Raw genomic sequence first — 23,456 nt, forward strand, 5'->3', positions numbered from 1 at the left:
TGTTACTCATTTATTTCGTTTTGAGATAGAGAAAAGAAGAAACCTCTATTCTTTAAAATTCACGTGACATCTTATTCATCCTCACTCTAACGCTTAAACCCCTTGACCTCGGCCTCCAGAGACAAAGTCATACACTTTGTTTTTTCATTTGTCTTTTACTGTTTTTTAAGTTTGTTATCACTCTTTTGCCTCTAACTCTGCCTTAACTCGTGTCTGACCTTTGTTTGTTGTTGACTAACCTGACTTGTTTTATTAACTGTGGGGTGTATTGCCTCAGCTTTGCTCAAAGCAATTTGTAAACTGGGATTTAAAGGTGTTATATGAATAAAAGTATTATTATTATTATTATTATTATTATTATTATTATCATTATTATTATAGGTCCTCACAGGTCTACCTGAACCCTAAAGACCTGAGACCTGACCCAGGAGTTGTATGGGTTTGGGTCCACATTTTAGGTCAGTTAAGTCCAAGTTAGGTCCCATCGTATTACCTTGGGCCTGTTTATTATTATGCATATTACCTGAATGGAGAGAGAGAAATCAGAGAAGACCCGCCATAAATGCTGATCATGAGAGAAGCATAAAAGTGCTGTGTGTGTAACTTGCATTATGATTAGGCTGATTTAGCATCAGATTACAAGGGCAACAATTAGGTGAAATAAAATGTTGAGCATCAGTGCAACAAGTTGGAGTAAGTCAAATCAGATGAGCCAAAGACTTTGGCCCCGCACAATGTTGTCAAAAAGGATAGACATGATGGCAAAAACTCTGAAAATAAGAGCCAAGTTGTAAAGAAAAGAAATGGTCCTTTTAGTTCTGCACTGGCATGATGTGACTCATTCACACATTTTTAAATCCTGCAAACTGTGAACCACATTGATCGCTGTCTGGAATATCTGCTCACGTTAATGTATACCTGTTGATTCAGCAAGTATGTATTATTAATGTGTTAAGTATCCCACATGACTCAGCAACCTGATTGTAGAGGTGAAATAGTAGCTTAATAGAGGCAGAGGGGATATATGAGGTTAAGGGCTTCTTCTCATTAACGTTGCAGGTCAAAAGGGTACCGATCACACGTATCATAGGTGATAGATTTGTATGGAGATATATTTGTCTCAATATTATCTGTGTTAACAGATCAACAGTCCGTGTGTAAATGTCATCCATCAATATGAAACACCTTCCACAAGTATAAAAAAGATTTTTAGGAAACACAACACTTTTGATATGATTTTGGGCTCATTCGTGGAATTTTTGCACAGGGAAGATTTTGCTCAGGCCTTGTAGTGAACTACTGTTTTTATAATTTATTTTTATTCTTGAGCAGCTTTATTGTTATTAAGTGTTGGATCATAATCCATCTTTTTATTTTCTTCAAGCACAAGGTGATTCCAGTGCCCTGATAACAAGTACAACATGTTTTACCTCTATTATATTCACTGCCCATGTGTTTTGTTTTCATATGTCTGTCTTTAATGTGTGCCTTTGTAAATTAATTAAATGTATATTCATTTGTTTTGTAGAAATTGTTTGTGTATTTGCAGATTCACTTTATATCTGCCAAATATTTTTGTGACCTTATAAATTTTTGCCTGTATTTGTGGAAGGTGCCATTTATTTACAGATTACACATGAATAAACACTTTTTTAATCTGTTCGCACAAATAATATTAAGACAAATAAATCTCCATAGCGTTGCCATATCATGCTCTCATCTCAGTACAGAAGTAATGCATCTTTTACAGCAGCTGCAGTTCATACTAAATGTCTTTAGGAGGCGCTGTGGGGCAGGACTCTGGGATTTATCTTCCTATCGCCTTCATTGACATTTAATGATAATTATAACTTGGGTCACAGCAGGGGCACAGGCACACACTGGCTCACTAACAACACACACACACACACACACACACACACACACACACACACACACACACACACACACACACACACACACACACACACACACACACACGCGCACAGCCTGGTTAAAAACATGAAGACATTAGCAGTAACTTGATGCTGAGTGAGTATTGATCTACTCTCGGGGGGGCTTAGAGAGTGAGAGAGAACACATAGACAGCACTTTATCACAGCACTTGACCATCTCGGCTGGCCAGTGCAAGTGTGTGTATGCGTGTGTGTGTGTGTGTGTGTGTGTGTGTGTGTGTGTGTGTGTGTGTGTGTGTAAGAGAGATGGAGCTTTAACAAAACAGTTTGTTATGTGGAGATATTTTGTATGAAACACGAACAGGATTTTAACTGTCAGCTTCATTTTACTCACATTTTAACCTTCATTCATCACTAAAAAGCAAACTTCCTTTCTCCCTTCCTTCCTTCACCATCTCTCCAATATCCTCCTGTGAGGTCCTGACTGACACATTCAATCTGCCTCCATAACGTTATACAAACCAGACTGTGTAGTAATCAGCCCTATAAGTGTGTGTGTGTGTGTGTGTGTGTGTGTGTGTGTGTGTGTGTGTGTGTGTGACCAGTAGGGATTTCATGATTATGATTGCTGAGGACACGTGCTGCTCAAATTCTTCAATGATTGCCTCCAAACGAAACAGAAATGCCAAACAAAACAATAAACCCTCAGAGAGAGAGAGAGAGAGAGAGAGAGAAATGACAACATCATATACTTGGAGTCTGTTTCCTGAAGATATCCAGACCACAATAACATGAGCAAAAAGTGACCAAAAGGGACCTGAAAACAAGGAGCAGATGGAAAAACAACCACATAAAAGTGCACATGTGTGTTTCCATGCGTATGTTTTTGTATCTATACATTATACTATGTACACTCACTGAGGCAATAATTGTGTACTTGTACCATGCTCATTTTGATTAAATTTTATACTTGTTTTTGCCGTTCTGTAACACACAGCCATCCTCTATACTGTCATCCAACTCTTTCCTCAACACACATACATTTAGGATACACACACACTGTCTTCTCGTCAGAAGCTAAGCCAAGTCTGCATAGGTGCTGGTCCAGACAGACAGATACTGTATGTCCTCTGTCTCGAAGCTTCGGGCCATTTGGCACATCTGTCTGTTTATCTCTCTTATATTCTTTGTAGTTGTCTCTTAACTTGATATCTGCACCGTTTTGGCTCCAGTTCAGAGCCATGTTATGACTCTGATGGATGGATTACTGAACGGACCCAACAGACAAAGGCCCAAGGGCCCAAAGTGTCAGAGGTCCACTCTGGCCTTCACCTGCAGAATGTCACTAAAATTAACACATACGGACCAGGAAAAGACTCAAAATAAGCAGAAGGAGACAAAAAAAAAAGACCACAAAGAGATGTAAAGGAAATTTGCTACAAAAGGGGAAAAAGACAACCATAAAGAGACAAAAAATGATTGCAGAGGGACAAAAAGATCACAAAGAGACGCAAAATGACAACAAAAACAAACAAATAAAAAACACTACAAATAGATAAAAAAAAATGATTACAAAGACATAAAATAACCACAAGAAGACACAAAATGACTACAAGGAGACAAAGATGACCAAAAAAAATAAATAAATAAAAATGACCTCAAAGAGACACAGAAAACTACAATGAAACAAAACACCAACAAGAAGACATAAAATGACTACAAGAGGACATAAAATGACTACAAGGAGAAAAAGAAGACCAAAAAAGACACAAAATTACCTTGAGACACAAAATGTCCAAAAAGACATTAAATGACCCCAAAGAGACACAAATCAATTAAAAAGTGACACTAAACAACCACAAAGAGAAACAAAAAAAATGACAGACATAAAAAGACCTTGAAGAGATGCAAAGGAACAACCAAAAGATGTAAATTTAGAGAAACAATGCAACCACAAAGAGGCATAAAGTAACAATAAAGAGACACTAAACAAGCACACGAAAACACAAAATGACTAAAAAGAAAGACAAAACTATTACAATAGACATAAAACAACCACAAGAGGACACAAGATGACTTTAAGGAGACAAAAAAGGGCCCCATTGTCTCATAAACCGCCCGTGCGATCACCAGGAAATGGTCCACTTTTGATGTCTCCATCCTGATTTCATAGTGTCTTTGTCTCTCTCAAGTGTGTGATTTATGAGTAGCACACTCTTATGAAGTACCTATGTACCAATAGTATATACACACTAATTTATGCCTTTTGGTTTAGTTAAAATCACTGATGTTAAACGTGATTGATTCTCTCTGTAATGTTTTGGGACCAAAGTAATTTCCCCACAGTTACAAAAACAATGCCAAGCGCTTTGAAATGCCTCAGATTAATGTGTTTATTTCATCTGATTAGTAGAAAAATGGGACTTTCGGTGGAATAACATCTGACGTGTTCAACTCAGTGGCTCCTCTGAGCTCCCTGGTCAACATCGTATGACTGATCGTTCAAAGGGGATTTTGAGGAAGAAAAAAAAATAGTTGGATACGCTGGTTTGGTGTCATTCCTTTAAGCTAAAGTAATGGTTTGCACAGGAAGATTGATTTGTAGAGAGAAAAGTAAAAAACAAAACAGCTGAGGTTTTTTTTCCTCCAAATTGTGAAATATGCCAGATCATTGCTCAGTTGCACACTTAGGGATCAACTGATAACTAGAAAGCCTATAAAAACACCCATTCATAAAATTACACATTCATGCCAAGCAGCCAGAGTCAGCGAAAGTAAGATTTTTGATATGACTATCAAACATAATTAACCCCTTGAAACCTGAGCAAATTGGTTTGATTTTCTTTTAAAAACACAGGGAGAATGCAACGAGAAATTTAACAATGGCCCAAAAATTAAAAAAAAAATATGATTTTTTTTAAAAGAACAAAACAAGCAAGAAAATAACCCAACATTTTTTTAAAAATATATTTTGACTACATTTTAATTTATTATTTTCTGTGATACTATTTATTCATTTATTTTAGATATAAATTTATTAAAATTCTAAATATTTTGGACATTTTTTCCTGTTTAGTTATTGATGTTTTGAAAATTTTCTCATCATCCTCCCCCTTTTAAAATTTTTTTTTGGTAATTTCCTTGTCACCTTTTGCTAATTTCTTGCAATGTGTGGGACATTTTTTCCAAGTTGGTCTTTGCCTTTTTCCCCCATGTTTTTTTTTAAAGAAAACAAACCAACTTGCTTAGATTTAGAAGGTTTAAATACTTGTGAAGGCATCTGAATGCTCACAAGACAACTGACGTCTATCCAGGTTTCAGAGGGTTAAATTCATGGATGAGTAATCCCACAGTTGGCACTCTTTCTCTAACAAAGTTTGAAATTCCTCTCGGGTAATTAGAACGAGGAAAATAATCCCCTTTTGACCACATTTGAGCAAATGTTGTGTCAGTCAGAGCCTGATCTCCCACCTTCATTAGCCCAGAAACACTCATCATGTAAAGCATGCAGATGAACACAAACTGAATGAGAGACACTCTTTTTCTCCCTCTATTTCCTCCTCTCCCTCAGTGTTTTCCTCTCTCAATCGTTTTTTTTCTCTTTTAATTTGGCCCCTTTGTTTGTTTTTCTTCATTCTTTCATTAGTTGAAAAAACATAGCAGGCATTCCAGCTGTAATACCACTGAGGTTCAGTATCAGCGTAGGGATTCAGGCGTGTGTGTGTATGTGTGTGTGTGTGTGTGTGTGTGTGTCAGCAGTGAGCAGACAGAGAGAGAGACTTGGAGAGATGGCAGCACACTAGAGAAGTTCAGCATTGCCTCATAATGATTCATCTCTTTGCTATGCATGAATGTAGGCAGACATGTCAGCCACACAGGGGCATTATGGGAATACTGGAGATCCCCAGTGAAGACATTCAGACTGGTTGAGAGCTGCATTTTAGTTTATTTGTTTGGTTTTAGGTAGATAACAGTCAGAAGAGGCATGTCACTGCAGACACATCCATGCATGATTTGCACCATAGCACGCTGTTAGCATCAGATAACTATTTTATTCATTGCACAACAGCTGACATGGACCTAAGAGCTCTCTAAGACACTACTTAAAATACATTTGGTTTGGTACACATTTTGCATGTACAAGTTAAATCACTCTTTAATATATAGCCCCAAATGACATATTTAGACCCTCAGTTGGGATAACGATAAACTCCCCAAAACAGGGAAACATCATAAAAACAGAACTCTGTTTTAAACTTAAAAATTCGATTTCATTAGCTTCAAAAACATCATTCCAACATTTAGCAATGCCTGTTAGTCCTTAACTAGAATTAACGCGTTCAGTATCTGATAGTTCCTGACATATGACGTTAGATTATGGGCATAAAAGTGTTTTGCAGAACATTATGATGTCGCACTGAGGTTGACCTTCTACCTTCTAACTATAAAATTTCATCATTTTATCTTATTAGACATTTGTGTAAATTGTTTTCACAGTTAGTGTAGTAGTTCTTTAGTTATGGCCAAATATTTTTGTAAGGTCATATGGACCTTGACCTTTGACGATCAAATTCTAGAGTCCACTCGAACCTTTTTGCCAAGTTTGAAAAAATGTGTTGAGATATTGTATTCACAAGAATGGAACAAATGCAAGTCATTGACCCTTGACCTATGATCACCAAAATCTCATCAGTTTATCTTTGGTTCCACATGGATGTTTGTGCCAAATTTGAAGAAATTACCTCCAGGCATTCTTGAGATATCACATTCACAAAAATGGGACAGGCAACCTGACAATAAATTTTCTCTGGCCATGGCTGTCACCGCCACAGAGGCAAGAAAAAAGCAGATGTATTTAATCACGTAACATTTGATACATTTGCAGTTTATCATAAAAAAGGATTGAGACATTTATTTACCATCCTGTAAATAATGCAATATATCTAAAACATATAGAATGAATGAATGATGTTAAACAGATTCTCCAGTGGTTACTCACAAGAGCTAGTTTAAAATAAGATGACTTTTAATCCCTTGTATGTGCCAACCTCTAGAAGCACTGGATCCTACATTTCCCATAGTGCACCTCAACGGCATTTTATATTTGACCCTCACTGCTTCTTAAAATGCCTCTCAACTCCACCCCACCCCTCCAGTTTGTAACACAGCCTGTTAAAACTGCAAGCTGAAAGTCTCAACTGATGATTCAATGTGATTTTAAATGTATTGTTTTATTGTATGTATTGTATGCACTAATGCACTTATGCTGGCTGCACAAGAATTTGCCACATGGGGGACAATAAAGATTTCTTGAGATGACCCTGATGAAATATATATATATTTTTTTTAACTTTGGAGATCTCTTCCAGATCCACAAAAAAACATTACACATCTACTGTCTTATCCTCACTGAGAAAACAGCTGGTAGGATTTTCACATTCCCACGGAAATATGGAAAGACTGTTTCTGTGAAAGTGTATTTGATGGTGTGTACAGGTCTTTTCCTGTCAATGTCAAAAAATGACAGTATTCCTTGGTCATAATCAAGCTGCACTCTGACCTTTTTGGGCATTGAATCCCATAAGTAAAAGCACTCATAATCCTCTTGAATATATCCTAACAGGATGACAGTATCGTGTTTGAAGATACCCCAGAACCTTTTCATGATAGGAGTCTTGGTCCTAGTGGCCACACCAACAGCCCACACACCCGCCACCTCCACATCCCAGCTGTGTTTCCCAGAGCTAAAGCCTTCAGAGCCCAGAACGTCTGAGCACTGCAGCCTTTCTGGATTTTTTGGAAGCGACTTACTCTTGTAGCTTTCTGTTGAACGAGTCATGTTGTCTGATATAATCAGTAGAGACTCGCCAGTGTTGGGGTCCAGAGTTACAGGAGCTTTAGCGAAAAAACAGAAACAAAAGGTAAAATTTACCGAGATGTTTATTAAATGTTATTGAAAGTTTTACTGTGTATTAATAGAACAGCCTGGTGATACACTTAATCAGTTAGCTGAACATTGCGGATTAAAATGTAAAAATGTGGCGAGCTAGAAACACTTTGCTTACTGTATTGGATTAAGTCCTTCATCTTCCTCCAGACTGTGAACTGCAGGTTGCCCAGGTGTTTGGCCTCGTCGATTAGGGCCCCTGATGGAGTCTCTGGATCTGGCAGGCTGCACTGGGACCTGAAGGGATATTAGGCAACCACAGATTACCAGTCAAATACTTTTAAATAACCCACACTGGTGGTATTTCTTTGGTGCAAAGCAGCAAATAGCTTATAGTTATAATCTTCATGATTATCATCATATTTTTATTCTTCTACAACTATAAAATGTACTAATACTTGGGCCTGACTGTCATTCAGCTGTGTTTTGACAGAGAATACAGGAGATAACTTACTGCTCCATTGTGGATTTCACATTCTGTCAAATGAAGAGAAAATAGAATGACTCATTAGCTAATGTCTTTTGTTAAATATCTAGTTTTAAGATCAGAATATTAATTAGCTCGGGTTATCACTGAGTACCAGCATAAATGAGATGTCTTCAGCGTTCAGCTCCCTCTCTATGGTTTTGATTTTGTCTGTGAGCAAGGAGATCTCTGCAGTCAGATTAATAGCCCTGATGTTCATTGCTTCACTTTTGAGCGTCGCCTCTTTCCTCACTGCATCAATTCTTGCAGCCTCCTCTGCTCGCAGGAACTTGTAAAGCTCTTGAAACTCCTCTGTGATCGTCTTCTCAGTCTGCTGAGCCTGGAGCTGAGGAGAAACATCTTTTTTAATGAAAGTAGACAACACATGTTGCTTTCAGCCTCTATAACCATTTTGTGGGTGATTTACCTTGATGTAGTCGGCCATTTGATCATAGATGAGTTTTTGTGCTTTAAATGATCGCAGTTTGGTTTTTAAATGCAGGATCTTAAGCTTGAGTGTAGCCTACAAATAAAAGTGCATATGTAAAATACACAGTGAATTACTTATACAGCACATATGTGCAATATGAAGAAGTACCAAACCTAAAAACAGTTGCTGAATTAAACTACAAATTCTTACCTTACGGGCCTCTGCTGCTCATCAACAGGGACACAGTTGTGTTTCTTGTGTTTTTGTGAATCCCTACAAATCACACAGATGAGCTGTTGATCATCCTGACAGAAGAGCTTCAGTCCCTCACTGTGCAGACTGCAGATCTGCTTCGATCCTGAGTTAGCTCTCTGACTCTTCTCTTCTCTTTTCTCAAAGCGTCAGACAGGTTTCTCAGTGCCAGATTACGTGGAGGCTGAGCCATCGGAAACATTTCCTTGCAGACCGGACATGTCTGGAGTCTGCTCTGTCTCCACCACTCCTGAAGACAGTCCTTACAGAAGCTGTGACCGCACAGCAAAAGCACAGGATCCGTGAATATATCGCAGCACACAGGGCAGGTGCAGTCCTCTTCAGATGGCGATGCGCTGGTGGCCATTATGTTGTTTTCTCCTGTGGCTGTCAGACAGCTAACTTACTTTCACAGATTTGCTGGTATTTTCTCAGCCAGTGTTAAAGTTCAGCACAATTAGCTTCTAACACTTTCAACAAACTCTCACATCTTTACTCAACATTAACAGTTATATAAAAAAAATCCTTTCTACAGAATTGTCTTCCTTATTTCTGTTGACAAATTTACAAAAACATTACCACAAGCAGCTTTAGGTGCAGACTTCTTGTCACTTCTTCCCGTCCTCTATGCGAAAACAGAGTGTTTGCTTTTTTTTTTTTTTTATCTCTGCAGTTTTTGACAGAAACACACTCATCTGGTTTAGCCAAAGTATGAGGAAAGAAATAATCCTGCTTATCTGATTGGTTTCTGTGTGACAAAATGGCAAACCCTCTGTAACCTAGAAACAACCTTTACACTTCACCAACGTAAAAGAGGAGTAACATTGAGCTAAACAGTGCTGACACAAATACAGTTGTGGAAAGTTACTGTAGTACATATACTACCTTTACTTAAGCACAATGCTTTAGTATAATTTTGAGGTTCTTGTGCTTTACTTGAGCATTTCCATTTTCTGCTACTTTATAACTTTGGTCACTAGTTCCTTTGCAGATACAGATTAATAATGAAAAATTATGCCACGATTTTTTTGTAGTTTTACTCAAGTTGATTTCAAATGCAGGACAGGACTTTTAGCAGTAACAACATTTTACACTAGTATTATTACATTTACTTGAGTAAAAGATCTGAGTGCTTTTTCCACAAAGCTCAAATCAGAGTAAAAGAGTACAAAGGAACATTGAGGACAAGAGTACTGAATACAATCAAAGTATGAAAAAATTATTTTATGCAATTTTGCTTGCAGACTTTGAAGTGTCTATTGTTTGATCATCGGAGTGTTTCCCTCTTATTTTTTTAACTTCATAATTGTTCCTCTCTTCTCATATATGTATGTGTCAGTACTGATACACCATAAGCACAAATAATTAGACTCTAAAATGAAAAGGATTACGTTCTGCGGTGAGGCCGTAATCTTAAGTGTTAGCAAACAATGCCTCTTATCTGATTACTGTGTTTCAATCTGTTCTCTCTAACTTTAGACCCTCGGTTTAGAAAAGGAAGAACTCCGCAAAAATGCGAAAACATTACTGAAACAAGAAAATTGTCTTTATGATTTTAATAAGGCTGATCACAAAATATTAACGTTTATCTATACTTCATTTTCATCGAAAACAGGCGATAGGAAATAAATCATAAATGTGGAAACATTTAGAGTACATAATAAAATTACACTAGAAATTTTTTAAAAACTCAAATTTACAACAGATTTATATTTTTAACTTGTCTCGACCACCCTGTAAATCATACAATCTATTTAAACTCCTATCTAAGCAATTCCCAAAGGAAGTTGAAAGCTGATTTTTTTTTTCTTTTCTTTTGTAGCACATTTACATGCATGGTCTCGTTTAATGGGTAACACACGAAAGTTTTTCCCCCACAATCAGAATCACTGAAAGTGCTTCTGTCATTGAGTTGTATAAGTTTCCACACACTAAATTAAAATGTTTTTTTTTAATCTCCATCTGAATATTTTCTTGAGAAAAGATGCTGCAAATGACAAGAACTGGGACTTATTAACTGGAATACACAACAGAGCCACAGCTTAAAGCCTCACCAACTCTAAATTCAAGGTACATAACGATATCACAGAAAGGTTTCCTCCAGGCACTTTTCAATAAAAGAGGGTAAAACAATGAACTGAATGTGTGATTAAACAAGAGGTCAGCTGCCATGTTGATACCAAGCTGTCAGCATATAGAAGATTTTATGGACAGTACATGGAGAAATATGAACATTTGGCAGTTCTTGATTGTCTATGGCTGTAATTAAGTGTTTGGTCGAGAGACTTACTCGATATATAATTCACTGGATTTGGATAATGTGGACCTTTGTGAATGTATGAGAACCGGTTCTTGTTGGAGTATTATCAATCTGTTGATTATGATCGGTCCAGTTATTAAGTAACTTCCATACAGTTTGGGTACTCATAAGAGCAAGATTAAAATAAGATGAATACGTCCCTAGAATCAACCTCCAGATATTCTGGATCCTACATTTCCAATAATGCAAATCAACAGCCTCTTTTTTTTTGGCCCTCACTGCCACCTACATGCCTCCCAACCCTCCACCCTGAAGCTGATAACGCAGGTTGTTAAATTTTAAGTTGAAATTCCAAGCCGAGGTAACCCCAATGATTATCACTTTTTTTTTTTAACTTTAGAAATTTTTTCCAGAACCACCGAAAACATTACACATCTATTGTTTAATCCTCACTGACAGTACTGCTGGGAGGATTTTCGCATTCCAACTAAAATACGGAAAGACTGTTTCTGTGAAAGTATATTTGATGGTGTGTACAGGTCTTTTCCTGTCAATGTCAAAAAATGATAGTATTCCTTGGTCATAATCAAGCTGCACTCTGACCTTTTGGGGAAATGAACCCCTAAAGTCCATTCTCTCATAATCCTCTTGAATATGTTCTAACAGTATGTCAGTCCCGTGTGTCATGATGCCCCAGAACCCTTTATTATGTGTTTTTTTGGATTTAGCAGCCACACCAACAGCAAATAAATCCCCCAACTCCACATCCCAGCTGTGTTTCCCAGAGCTAAAGCTTTCAGAGCCGAGAACGTCTGAGACTGGATGCCTTTCTGGATTTTTAGGAAGCGGCTGAATCTTGTTGCACTGTGTCAAACGAGTCATTTGTTCTGATATAATTGATAGTGTGCCACCAGTGTTTGGGTCCAGAGTTACAGGAGCTTCAGAGACAAAAAAAAAGAAACAAAAAAGAAAATTTGTCAAGATGTTTATTATAGTCAAAGTAAAGGTTTTACTGAGGGTACTGCATTTTATTCATAGAATAACCTGGTGTTAATTTGATGATGCAGTTAATTCAGTCAGCTGAACATTGCAGATTAAAATGTAAAAATGTAGCAAGGCAGAAACACTTTGCTTACTGTATTGGATTATGTCCTTCATCTTCCTCCAGACTGTGAACTGCAGGTTGCCCAGGTGTTTGGCCTTGTCGATCAGGGGGCCCCTGATGGAGTCTCTGGATCTGGCAGGCTGCACTGGGATCTGAAGGAATATTAGGCAACCACAGATTACCAGTCAAATATTTTAAAGCACTGGTCACATTTTTGTTAGATTCAAAGCAGCAAAGCTACAGTTGGTTACTTTTCAGAAAATAACTTTTTGTCATATTTGCTGAAACTCTCACTATATTCTGAAAAAAAGCACAAGACATAAAAAAAAAATCATGTCCCTCCTCCTCTTCCAACTGCTTTTTATTGCATCAACTAGAATCAATCTGTAGCACACAGAAAACAACCAATAATGTCCAACTAGGCAGCGCTGATAAATATGATTCAAGATTCTGTTACAGCCTCGCCTTTTTCTCACCTCAAATATTTTCAGAAATATATTTTATCACACTGGTCAGCTTTAAAATGAGAAAGTTTGAGACCTGGCCACCATGCTGAAAACAGCATGAGTCAAAACAGAGCCCTACCCACGTGCTGGACTTTTCAAATAATAGTTTAATTTTTTTTGTAAAACTCAAACTACCATCAGACTGACTATCATTCAGCTGTGCTTCAATAGTGTACAGAAAACAACTTACCGCTTCATTGTGGATTTGACATTCTGTTCAAAAAAGAGAAAACAGGATAAAAAAATCATTAAGTCATTATTCTTAAAACAATCATTATTACAATCACATTATCAATTACCACAGATAATCACAGAGTACCAGCATAAATGAGATGTCTTCAGCGTTCAGCTCCCTCTCTATGGTTTTGATTTTGTCTGTGAGCAAGGAGATCTCTGCAGTCAGATTAATAATCCTGATGTTCATTGCTTCACTCTTGATTGCTGCCTCTTTCCTCACTGCATCAATTCTTGCAGCCTCCTCTGCTCGCAGGAACTTGTAAAGCTTCTGAAACTCCTCTGTGATCGTCTTCTCAGTCTGCTGAGCCTGGAGCTGAGGAGAAACATCTTTCTAATAAAAGTAGACCACACATGTTGCTTTCAGCCTCTATAACCATTTTGTGGGCGACTTACCTTGATATAGTCGGCCATTTGATCATGGATGAGTTTTTGTGCTTTAAATGATCCCAGTTTGGTTTTTAAATGCAGGATCTTAAGCTTGAGTTCAGCCTACAAATAAAAGTGCATATGTAAAATACACAGTGAATTACTTACACAGCACATATGTGCAATATGAAGAAGTACCAAACCTAAAAACAGTTGCTGAATTAAACTACAAATTCTTACCTTACGGGCCTCTGCTGCTTCATCAACAGGGACACAGTTGTGTTTCTTGTGTTTTTGTGAATCCCTACAAATCACACAGATGAGCTGTTGATCATCCTGACAGAAGAGCTTCAGTCCCTCACTGTGCAGACTGCAGATCTGCTTCGATCCTGAGTTAGCTCTCTGACTCTTCTCTTTTCTCAAAGCGTCAGACAGGTTTCTCAGTGCCAGATTACGTGGAGGCTGAGCCATCGGAAACATTTCCTTGCAGACCGGACATGTCTGGAGTCTGCTCTGTCTCCACCACTCCTGAAGACAGTCCTTACAGAAGCTGTGACCGCACAGCAAGACAACAGGATCCGTGAATATATCGCAGCACACAGGGCAGGTGCAGTCCTCCTCAGACTGTGACGTGTTGGTGGCCATTATGTTGTTTTCTCCTGTGGCTGTCAGACAGCTAACTTACTTTCACTTTCACTGATTCACTCGTATTTGTTCAGCCAGTGCTCTGACTCAGCACTATTAACTCCAAAAGCTTTCCAGAGACACTCAATAACCCCCTGTTACATAAATAAACTTTACATTGACTGGATTGTCTTCTTTATCTTTGTTTTCAAATCGGCCACATTACCACGAGCAGCGTCAGGCAGACTTTTAACTACTTCCTGTTTTCTGTAAAACGGGAGGAGCTGCTTTTTCTTTTTTTCAGTCTCTACACAGCAGGTCTGTCCTGCCTTGTGTGCAGTGAATAGTTGGGGACAACTGTCGCATTTTTTTGGTTTATCACACAATATATTACAACAAACAATGAAATATGTTATTCCAAAAAGAGTGGGGATTCACAGCAGCTAGATTAAAATAAGAGCAGACAAAATCAAAATCAAAGCAGCAGGAGTGGAGACATCCCGACTTTTAGTCCGGAGTATGCGTCGACCTACAAAAGCACCAGATCCTACATTTCCCATAATACAACTAAGAGACAACTCTGAAAGAAAACTGCCTCTTTTGAATTCATCATACTGCTGTAAATTAACAACACAACTCAAAAGCATCTTTCATTAGACCCCCACTGCATTCTGAATGCTTTTATATCCCCCACCCCCAGACTGTAACACAGGGGGTTTTTTTTTTTGTTTTTTTTTTTTACTTTAGAAATCTCTTCCAGAGCCAGCAAAGACATTACACTTTTTTTTTTTTTTTTTTTTTTTTTTTTTTTTTTTTTTTTGTAGTTAGTTCTCCTCATGACAAACTGAACTTAATGTGCAAAATCAATAGAGTTCCTTGCGTTGCTGGACTAAACCAAAAAGAATTTGTCTGCTTGATACTTATCGTTTTGTTGGTCACTGATATGTCAAGAAGTTACAGAGATAGACCACAATTTCAGCAACTATACTGAAATCTGATAAACACAAACTAAATATGAAAAAGGTTTTTGAAAAAGAAAAAAATATATAGTAATAAAAACAGACCTTGGCAACAAGTCCGGGACTTGCTAAGGTGGATGATATTGTGAACACAATTCTTTATCGAGGTTGTTTTATCTTCACTGAAAATTCAGCTGGAAGGATTTTTACACTACCAAGAAAATATGGAAAGACTGGTTCTGTGAAAGTGTATTTGATGGTGTGTACATGTGTTTTCCTATCAATGTCAAAAAATGAGAGAATTCCTTGGTCATAATCGAGCTCTACCCTGACCTTTTTGGGACATGGATCTTTAGATGAAAATTTCACTTCATCCGATACAGTACATTCAGTCATTACGCCATTAAAAAAATCGATGCCCATGTAAAGTCCAGGGCATGGCTCTTTGGTTTTAAATGTCACACCAGCAAGACAGTTACCCCCCACATCCACATCCCAGCTGTGTTTTCCAGAGCTAAAGCCCTCAGAGCCGAGGACCGCTTTGATGAGCATTCTTTCTGGGTTACGAGGAAGCGGCTGATTCTCTTTGCTTTCTGCTGAACGGGTCATGCGACCCAGTGTTGGGGTCCAGAGTTACAGGAGCTTCAGAGAAAAACAAATAGAAACAAAAAGTAAAGTTTATTGAGATGGTTACTATAGTAATGGAAAATGTTTTACTGAAGGCATTAGAGTGTATCTAGAAGAGCCTAGTGTGTGCTTTGGTCATAAGGGTCATCAGTCAGCTGAACATTGCAGATTAAAATGTAAAAATGTAGCAAGGTAGAAACACTTGCTTACTGTATTGGATTAAGACCTTCATCCTCCTCCAGACTTTGAACTGCAGGTTGCCCAGGTGTTTGGCCTCCTCGATCAGGGCTCCTGATGGAGTCTCAGGGTCTGGCAGGCTGCACTGGGATCTGAAGGAATATTAAGCAGCCAGACGCTGCAGGTCAAATATTTTCAAATACCACACTGGTAGTGTTTCTTTGCTGCAAAGTAGCAAATACCTTAAAGAAATACTTTGCTGATTTTCTGATCAAAACAATGTGAGTAGTATGTGTAAATGACCATCTAACCAGTGCCTAGATATAACTTCTCTCCCCACAGCAAATCTCCACTGTATGATGTATTATACGCTGGCTTTGGGGGCTGTTGCTCAAACTACAGGCTGTCCTTCCACATTTTTGTGTTGCCCACCAGCCATGCCCCCCGCTACCACAGACACAAAGGGCCCAGAGCTGGATGAAGAGACTTACCCGCCCCCTTCTCCCCCTCTCCCTCTCAAACTCCGACTAAAAAACAACAGTAAAACTAAATCAAGATGTTACTACACTGTCTATTTCTTCACCAAAATGTTTTCAGAAACATATTTTAATGCACTGTTTAGCTGTGATAGTAAGAGTTTGCAAGCAGGAAGTGAAATACTGCTTTCTGCACAGTGAAATCAGAGGCCAAAAAAACTCAAACATTTGAAAATAAAGGATCCCCTCATCAGTTTTCTGCTGTGAGACTGTGTCTAAATGCACTGTTCTATCATCAGCCCTAAATATCATTCAGCTGTGCTTCTGTAGATGGTGCACAGGAAGGAACTTACCGCTCCATCGTGGATTTCACATTCTGTTAAATAAAGAGAAAACAGAACAACATTTTTGTTAAAATAGTCATTTTTAAGGAGATAGTTTGGGTCTTTTGAAGTGGATCTGTGTGAGATATTTATCAATAATCTGTTTAATAAACAGTAGATGTCAGTCGGTGTGCTCGCTGTTTGCAGAAAAACACCCTGCTTCTGATAGTGTCATCTTCTGTGATACACTGACTGCAGATAAGCATCTCAAACAGCCCCACTTAAAAATCACTATTAACTATCCCTTTTAAGTCAGAATATTAGTTAGCAAAGATAATCACAGAGTACCAGCAGAAACGAGGTGCCCTCAGCCTTCATCTCTCTCTCTAAGGTTTCAATCTTGTCTGTGAGCGAGGAGATCTCTGCAGTCAAATCAATAATCCTGATGTTCATTGCTTCACTCTTGATTGCTGCCTATTTCCTCACTGCATCAATTCTTGCAGCCTCCTCTGCTCGCAGGAACTCATAAAGCTCTTGAAACTCCTCTGTGATCGTCTTCTCAGTCTGCTGAGCCTGGAGCTGAGGAGAAACATCTTTTTAATGAAAGTAGAAAACACATGTTGCTTTCTGCCTCTATAACCACTTTGTCTGTGACTTACCTCGATGTGCTCAGCCATTTTATCACATATGGATTTGGCACAGTTAAATGACCTAAGTTTGGTTTTTAAAAGCTGCATCTTGAGGCTCGAGTTCAGCCTACAAATAAAGGTGCATTTATTAAATACATAGTAAACAGTAAATTACTTACACATTTGTCTGCTATGTGCAAAATGAAGAATGACTTATTTTCTAAAATTAGATACATTATTGTCTTACCCTAAAAGCTTCTGCTGCTTCATCAACAGGGACACAGTTGTGTTTCTTGTGTTTTTGTGAATCCCTACAAATCACACAGATGAGCTGTTGATCATCCTGACAGAAGAGCTTCAGTCCCTCACTGTGCAGACTGCAGATCTGCTTCGATCCTGAGTTAGCTCTCTGACTCTTCTCTTTTCTCAAAGCGTCAGACAGGTTTCTCAGTGCCAGATTATGTGGAGGCTGAGCCATCGGAAAACTTTTCTTGCAGACCGGACATGTCTGGAGTCTACTCTCTCTCCACCACTCCCGAAGACAGTCCTTACAGAAGCTGTGACCGCACAACAAAAGCACAGGATCTGTGAATATATCGCAGCACAAAGAGCAGGTGCAGTCCTCCTCGGGTGGTGGTGGTGCGCTGGTGGCCATCCTGTTGATTTCTCCTGTGGCTGTCAGACAGCTAACTTACTTTCACCTCCATTTGCTCTGCCAGTGCTAAGGTTCAGTAGTATTAGTTCCATGTGGTTCTGACAAACACTGATATATTCCGTGTTAATGTAGTAAATAAACAGCACATTTACTGGATTGTCATCCTTGTTTTTGTTTTTTTAAATTCCACAAGCAGCTTAAGGTGCGGACGTCTCGTCACTTCTTCCTGTTTTCTGTGTGAAAAGGGAGGAGTGATTGCTTTTTTTTTATCCCTGCAGCTCTGCCCTGCTTCATGCTATGGTATGAGGAAATAAATAATCCAGTTTATCAGGTTTTAGAGAGGAGTAACATTCTGCTAAGAAATGCAGAAACAAACGCTGTGGCAAAAAGTCACTCAAGAACTGTACATTTTAAGATACTTGTACTATACTTGACAATTTGAATTTTCTGCTGCTCTATACTTCTACTCCTAATATTGTTTTTATTCTGTTTGCTCCACTACATTTATTTGATAAATTTATTGAATAGCTACTTAGAAGATTAAGATTAATAAAACAAAATGTTATCAACAAATAGATTTAGATTTCATTATATAGATCAAGATAAAACATTATGGCATATAGCAAAACATCGTAACATATAGTCCTTTTTTTCAACACTGCACAATTCAGAGTAAATGGTCAATCTTTGTCTGAGTGTAATAGTCAAATGATTAATGCACAGCTCAAACTTTGGTAACAAGTCTTGCAGAAAAATGTTTAATAAAATCACAGCAATTACAGGTCGACTATTATTGTTAATGAGGACTGGAGAGGGTGTCTACGTTTCAGTGCACATTCTGCAGTCTATTTTTTCCGCCGCATTCCTGTTTGCAGACAAACTCTTGTAAGCTGTCCAAATTGCAAAAGAAATACATTTATTGCAGTGTTTTGGTATATTTCACTTCAACAGGTAAACAGTCTACTGTAAGTTAGACAGTGTGTGTGGTAGTCTGTCTGCAAATTGTTTCCTACTCGTCCCTCTCATACGCACCTGTAATGAAGTAGATTTCTTGTGAAATACCAGGATCTTAATTCCCGCCTTTAAACTTTGGTAAGATTTTAATTAATATTCCTGCATGTGCATGGTATCAAATATCCTGCAGGAGGTGGGGTAATAAGATTTCAAAACAGTTCTGTTTATAACTAGCAAGCTAAACCATTAACCATTTCATCTTTAAAATCACTATGACAAAGCATTGAGCTGAGGGCTAATTTTCAGATGCTTAAAGGCTGCATAAGATTTAATCAAATTTTAACTGAATTTCTTTAAGATCTTTCCCACACACACACACACACACACACACACACACACACACACATATACACACACACACACACACACACACACACACACAAGCTACACACATCACATTCACAGCAGTGTAAAATCACAAGTGATTTGCCCCTTGACCGCTGCAGCAATCGCTATCAGAGGCTAAATGCTTTAACATGACAGCACACACCACCATGTGGCCAGCTGTCGTGGTATACACTTTGCCTTTCTCTGTCTCGCCTCACTCTCTTTTTCTCACACAGACTTTAAAGGACAAAACTGTGAATGAATCTGCCCAGCTCTGTTCAAACTCCGTCCTCTCATTTTCAGTTTCCTCTGCTATCACAAAAAAACTGATTGAAAAAAGAAAACGAAACACAACCACGTGTGGAGTTTAAAGATGCATCTACATGTAGATTAATGCTTAATTGTAGATTAAAATCATTTTTGCAGCAAAATTAGAAAATTAGTTTCTAAGAGTGAGAGGAGCATTTTGTAGCTTCACATATCTGCATTTTGTAATTTTTCTTTACCCCTGGAACTTTTACTTTGTGTGGTATAAAGTAGTAAGTCTTAAACAGTAACAACCAAAACCAGTAAGAGTCTAACAGTTTGGATATTTTTTTCATTTATTTTTTAAATTTGTCCCAGTATTAAGTGAGAGGGCTGCAGCCAGCAGCTGCAAAACAGGCTGCAATGTAACCACTCGGGGCATGTTCGCATAGTCAATTTACATCCACTAAAAGTGCCTCTCTATGCCACAGGCAGGGTCAGATTATTATTTAAGATGTGTGACAACATAATGGAAAAGATCATTATCTGTACAAAGACAGACCTTTTTGTTAAAAAGTAAGGTCCTTTATATTATGTTTAACCAGAAACAACTGACAAATTGATATCGCCAAACTTACCAGACTTCATTCAAAGTCGACAGAAACAGAATGAAACTCACAACAGCAAAAACAATCTTGGTTTATCTATCAATTGTTCCAACAATCACCAGGTCTGTTTTGGTTGAAATAAACCCTGAATTCACCCAGTTAGATGTGAAAATACGCTGCCTCTATACACTTTAAAATGATTGTTTATTTAAATGGAGTCTGGTTGAACTGGCGATGGAGATTTCCCTACTGTTTCTGACTGAACAAAAAGGATTTTACTATTTAACAAAAATGTCTGTCCGTGTTAGAATAACATCCTGAGTGGCAAAAGCAAGTAAATTTCAATGTATAATTGCCCCATTGTAGCCCTCTCATTCAATACTGGACCACTTTAAAAAAAACGGTTATTCCCAATAGTCATTAAAACACAAATCATGGGAAAAAAATGGTCCCAGTTGAAAAATACACAGGTTCCCCTTTAATTGATTGCGTGTTTGTTTTGTAAAAATTCAGAAATAGTGAGAAACTATCTTACAATTACAGAGAGTCCAAAGTCACACCCTCACAATGTTTGTTTTGTCTTACCAACAGTCCTAATTATTAGAAATAAATTAAAATCATTCAAATAATTAAAAGGAAAAGCAGCATTTTTTTCCATATGTGAAGCAGTGACCATGAAAAAAAATTGCATGAAAAATGTCAAGCGGTTATCAAATTAGTTGGCAATTCATTTTCTGTTAGTTGATTAATTGGTCACTATTTATATTCAACCACTTTTTAACAGTTATATAACTTAATGATAACGTTGCTGCCACAGTATAAAGACTTTTCCCACTTACCTTTCCTACACTGGTGTAATTATTAGGGCTGGGGATCATTGTGCGGGGGTGGATTCATGTGAGACTGTTCCTATACTTAAATATTATGTCCATAACCATAAAACATTCAATCCACATAAAGCCAAGTGTTCTGGATCTGGCCACAGTAGCCTCCCCAGGGTGGTGCAGTAAAACCGCCCTGGGCCGCCATTAGGTGGAGGGAGCTGGAAGAAATACTGGACAGAGGCTGGGACCGAATGAGAGCCAGAGCACAGCTGATGGTAAACTAATTTTGTTAGCCTGATCACCCCTCCTCTTCCCCTCTTCCCCCCTTCCAAAAAACCCACACACATGCAGTACGTGTTGTGTTCACACACACACACAGTTGGTGCTGAACTCACATACTGTACTGTATCATGCTTCCACGCAAGTGAGGAGTCTCTCAGGACCCTGGATGTGGGACAAAATCACACAGTCTCTCTGTCTTTCCATCTCTCTCCTCTCACACACTTGATCACCATCTCAGCGAGTAAAAGGCATATGCTCCATCATTTGCCTTGTGGGACAAAAGACTGGGAAGGAATTCAGCGAGACACTGTAGCACTTCTCTGCAGACTCTTGGAGAGAAGTGCTGTATTTGTGTGTGTGTGTGTGTGTGTGTGTGTGTGTGTGTGTGTGTGTGTGTCAACAGCGTTCAGCTGCACAGCTTGAAACAGAAGAAACACTATACAAGTCTAAATCTGGACCTGATATTCAATGTATTTTAAATGAAGGGAAGGAGACATCGGTCATGTTCTTTACGTGATTAATAGCTCTAATTATGTCTGAAAGGGGTTCGTGTTAATGCCAGAAATCATTTTGTAAAAGCATTTTTCAAGCTTTTAAAGGCAAATGTCTTAACTTGAAATCAAAACAGCTTTGACTGCCACATTAAAAGCGTATTAAAACTAGTGTGTCCTTCTGATGCCCAAGATTTTATGTATCTCTGAAGAATAAAGGCATAAGAGAAAATGAACTGCAGTGATTACAGGAGGCCACACACAAAGAAACCTGCAGGGAAAGCCGACTTTGTGTTTCGCTCTAACTGTCTCTTACTGTATTATGTTTGTCTCTTTATGTCACCGGACACTAATAGAGAGTCAGCAAAAAAAAAAAAAAAGTTGTAAGTGTAACCAGAGCAGCAGCTCCTCGGCAGGACATTACAGGAATTTACGATGTGTTAAATGTTTCCTTTGTTCCTCCCTGCGGCAGCTCGCTCTGGCAATTAGGGAAGGCAGCGGCCTGCAATGAGCTCATTACCCCCACCCGTTTCTCTATTTTGGACATAATTCTTACGCTGAATTATTTGATTGATTGATACTAACTGTAAGTCATTTCATATGCCCCACGAGTCAGCACCATTTTAACGTGTTCAGAAAAAACAACCTTTGCATTTGCATTTGTTTTGCTGATAGAAACATGCATTTGACTCGTGCACTGCCATCTTAATTAGCAGAGATGAACCCTTTGAAACATAGCTCAAAATCAGTTTTTCTGTTCTGTGTCAAGATGCCTTTCACATAATAGTCAACCCTTTGAAACCTGAGCAAACCTGTTTGATTTGTTTCGAAAAATGGGGGTAAAAAGTAATAAGGAACTTGTCCCACAAATTGCAAGAAAATAGTGGAAGATGACAAAAAAAATGACCTAATTTCTATTTTATTTATAGGTGGATTTTTAGAAAATCACCACAAAGTTAGGGGAACATGTACAGAAAACAGTATTTGTAATTAGTAATTCTATATTAAAAATCATATCAGAAAAAAGTAACATACTTATTTTTTCATTTTTTAGAATTTTTGGGCTCATTTTCTTGTTTGTTTATGGTTTTTCAATTTTCTTTTTTTTCTTTTCGTTTTTTTTTTTGCTTATATTCAGGTAATTTCCTTGTACCTTTTACTAATTTCTTGCTAATTTTGTGCCATGGCTTGTTAAGTTGGTCATTGCCCTCTCTCTGTGTTTTTAAAAGAAATCAAACCAAGTTGCACAAGTTTCAAATGGTTATTTGAATATTGCATTTGTATTTCTTTCAATATCGTGATAAAATCTGAAGCCCAATTCTGGCACTTTGCCATTCTAAAATTCTGGGCCCCTGAAATAAACCCCATGCGCCTTTCCATTTGGCAAACCAATTTTGGGATGAAGGGTGGGGGCAGAAAAGGGAGAGGTATAGGTTAGCTGTAGTAATAATCATAAATCACCTCTGAAATGCTGCCATGTCACATGCCAGACTGCGCCACTAATGACCAAGCCCATCTTTCACCGGGTATTTTTATCTGTGTGCCCTGACACTCGACTTCTGGAAGCGTCCTCTCGTTTTACGTCGTCAGCACCTCGGCCGGCCTGAGCACAAGTTCCTCACATATCTATAAATACCGGCCAGCTAAATGGCATTTTCTCTCACCCACCCCCTGCTTGGCAAGAACCATGAGCTCTGTGACTTGGCAAAGGGAACCGCAGTCCTACACCA

At 38.3% G+C, this 23,456-nt stretch overlaps 2 pseudogenes; both read right to left on the reverse strand.

Annotated features, from left to right (window-relative positions):
* Positions 1–6,903: 6,903 nt before the first annotated feature.
* Positions 6,904–9,506, reverse strand: LOC121955667 (annotated as a pseudogene).
* A 1,183-nt stretch (positions 9,507–10,689) lies between these two features.
* Positions 10,690–17,225, reverse strand: LOC121955968 (annotated as a pseudogene).
* Positions 17,226–23,456: the final 6,231 nt, after the last annotated feature.

Source organism: Plectropomus leopardus, chromosome 16 (assembly GCF_008729295.1).
Source record: "Plectropomus leopardus isolate mb chromosome 16, YSFRI_Pleo_2.0, whole genome shotgun sequence".
In the NCBI taxonomy this organism is placed as follows: domain Eukaryota; kingdom Metazoa; phylum Chordata; class Actinopteri; order Perciformes; family Serranidae; genus Plectropomus; species Plectropomus leopardus.